The following is a 3,384-nucleotide window of genomic DNA, read 5'->3' as shown; positions in this document are numbered from 1 at the left end:
CTGCTCTGCATACATGTTGAAAAGGTATGGAGACAGGATGCATCCCTGGCGTACACCCTTCCCTATTTTGAACCATGCAGTGTTACCCTGCTCTTCCGATCAGTAGTATTGTTAAATATTATTTGTACTGAGACCATCTTATCACCAAAAATGCAAGGCTGTCTTGGAAAGTAATAATTGGCATCCAGTCCTTTTCCACTCATTCGATGAAGCAGCACATAAGTTTTCATTGGCACAAAGACAGGAGTAATCACACTGATGACTTGTGAAGAAGCTGACAGTTTAGACCTTCAAGATCCGCTATCAAGCTTGGAGTAAGAGCAGGGGTGGGAAATGCAACTGGAGTGGAGACTGGGTGAAAATCATCTAGATCCAGAAGTGAAATATCATTGGTAACAGGATTTCTTTCTTGTGTTGTTTTTTTTTCCTTTTCTCCTTCGCGACTTTCCTGGAGTCAGCTTCACTTTCGGATTCTGACTCTGAATCAGAACCTGAAGAACTTTCCTCCATGGAACTCGATTCAGCATTGGAAGAATCTGAAGGTGTAGAGTCTTTCTTTTTCTTTACTCCACCTTCAGAATCACTTTTCTCTTTATTTTTAGAGTTCTTCTTGGGTGCTCCTGTATTTTCTTCTGATTCACTGCCACTCTCACTACGTCTTCACTACTATCTTCTTCCTCATCTTGCTCTCCACTTTCACTTCCAGACTCACTCTCACTGTCACTGCTGCTGTCAGAAGATCCGTCTTCTTCTTCAGACTCAGAATAAAATTTTTTACCAGGATTCTCTTTCTTTGTTTTTCCTGCTGGTGTCCATTCTTTGGCCAACTCTATCACTTCTACATTTCGAACTGATGGGTCGGGCGCCACCTCTGGCCAATTAGATAATTCCAAGTACCCAGTAGCTTTGGTATTGAGAGTATGAGACAAGGTGCCAAGCTGGAAATGATCCCTGTCTTTAAAAGGAGACTCAAGTAACGGAGCAGGTTTTTGTGATAAGAGTATTTTTTTGGCATATTTACTTAGAGCTCCACTCTTCTCATTCGGAACAAAAAGCTGCCTAATAAATCTTGTACGGTCTCTGATGTCGTAGTTTTGATCATACTTGCCGAGATTTAATATGTACTGGGTAAGCGATTTTGTCTGTTTAGAGTTGGTTAAATACAATTTTGCTCCCGAATTTACGATCTGCAATTTCACCAGGTCATCTTCACTAGTGAAGCTTTCTTAGAACATCGGGGGCAATTTTAGGAACTCTTTCACAGTTTTCTCCTATTAGCCAAAGAATACTTGCTCGAGCCACCGAAACAGTGATACTGTTTGGCCATGTGCTTAATGATTTCACCATGCTGTGCAGGTTGCATCTGCAGTAATTTCTTAATGACAACAACACTTTCAGCAACAACTATTTCGTCCCTGTTGGACAGCAGACACACTAGGCCACTGAGGCATGTGTCAGTGACTTCTGAGATGTTAGTGGCACACCTGCCTATAGTCTGTATAGTGGCTGCTGCAAATTGTTTATCTTGGCTTTTCACATATGTCTGAAATTCTCGAAGAAGAGTTGATATATTTGCTTCATTTGCTAAATTTGTCAGAATTTCAAGCTTCAGTGTCTTGATCATAGTTGGGTCAGTTGATCTAACATAAAACTCTTCAGATAAGGTTCAAACAATCCCTTTCTTTGAATTGACATAGTTGCTATATTCTGTAGGACAATATACTGCACCTCCCTATTGCTATGAAGTAAATGCAGAAGTGACTTTGAAATAATGCCAGCTTCAGCTTTTGGTGAAATGTGCCAATAGAGTTGAGCAACTGCCATAACCACCGCTGCATTCCTACTCTGAAGCAAAGGCTTTGTGTTCCGAATTAAGAATCTGTGATCTGGGTCCATAGAATAAGGCTTCTTTTTTGAATCAGTCTTTTCCTTCTGCTCATCCTCAGATTCATAGAAATTCTTCTCATTGTCTTCTAGACCACCATCCTCTTTCCAAGGACTGACAAATTGTGTACAAGCATATCGAGTTAGCATGTGGATTATGACAACCTGGCCCCACTCTTCTACATCCACTAGCAAATTACATAATTTGCGATAATTCTTGCGAATCAGATCTATTCTATCGGGACATACTTCTTCAAAAGCCATCACAACACTGCCAGCTCCCAGAGTGCTTTTATCTTTAAGAAGTTTTTCAATTACTTCAATTAACATTTCCTTCTGCTCTGGATCAAGGCTGTATAATTTTTGTATTGCGTGGGCTGCATTCTTCCTAACATATGGTGACAAGTCAGCAGAAGCTTCCTTAATAGCAAGCATCATGATAGGTACAATAATTGGCACTCTAATACTGGACAGAACTCTCAAAGCACTTGCACGTATCAGTTGGTTTGGATCCTTCAGGGCTCGCTGAAAAGTACTTATGGACAAGAGCGCCAGGTCCTGCTGTTCTTCAGCATATCGCACCAGGTAGACATACACCAACTTCTTGATCTCAATGTTTTTACTGGCCACATTCTTCACAACAGCAGGAAACAGTTCTGACACATTCTTCCCTTTCACAATCATCCCAACAATTCGCTTCATTGCATCCAACTTTGCAGAATCTTTGCTGCTCTCCAGCATTTGCTTTAGACCTTCATTTTTCTTCAAGTCGCTGCAGAAAAGGCCAAAGGTGCCCGGGGAGGAAATGGTTGAGGTGGCCTCCTGACCCAGCTCCGTCGCCTCCCCACCTCCAGACTGGTCGTTGTAAGCGAAGCTATTGCTGGACATGGTCGCGGTGCAGGCGGGTAAAAGGGTTGGTCTTGTTCGGGCTGCTGGCTCCACGTCTCCCACCCACAGGATGCGGAACAAAACTAGTTCTCGAGCGGAGGGGCGCGCCCACATAGTAGTTTTTAGAATTATTTACACAGCATGCATATTGTATAAAGTTGTTATGGCTATGAGCCATTGAGACACATAGCTGATACTTCAGTGGGTTCTCAAATGCTGTACATTAAACAGGAGATTGACTATTTTTCTCCCTCAGAGCAACTGGTGGATTAGAGTTACATGTGCTGATTTTTCATTGCAGGCCAACTCTTATCTACTAGGTCACTAGAGCTCTCTATCAATTGTATAGATATGGAAAAAGAGCACAAACCTTGTACACACCTTTCTTTTAAGCCATGCAGTTTTCTCTTGTTCTATTGAAACAATGGCTTCTTGGTCTAGATATAGGTTTCACATAAGCACAATTAAGTGTTCTGGGATTTTAATTCCTTTATGAATTAAGAGTATAATAACTATTTTAATTATTACTTTTTCATTTACTTCATTCAATTACTATTTATTGGTTAGCAATTATGTGTTCAGGGAAAAAAAAAAAACATGAGCCACTGCCCT

General features: G+C 41.2%; 1 pseudogene; it reads right to left on the bottom strand.

Moving 5' to 3' along the window:
* Positions 1-2,772, bottom strand: part of LOC102852451 — a 9,139-nt pseudogene extending 6,367 nt beyond the window's left edge.
* Positions 2,773-3,384: the final 612 nt, after the last annotated feature.

Source organism: Elephantulus edwardii, unplaced genomic scaffold (genome assembly GCF_000299155.1).
Source record: "Elephantulus edwardii isolate Elephantulus edwardi_28Jun2011 unplaced genomic scaffold, EleEdw1.0 scaffold00218, whole genome shotgun sequence".
NCBI classification, from domain to species: domain Eukaryota; kingdom Metazoa; phylum Chordata; class Mammalia; order Macroscelidea; family Macroscelididae; genus Elephantulus; species Elephantulus edwardii.
The sequence above is the reverse complement of the archived record's forward strand: the minus strand, read 5'-3'. Positions and strand labels throughout refer to the sequence as shown.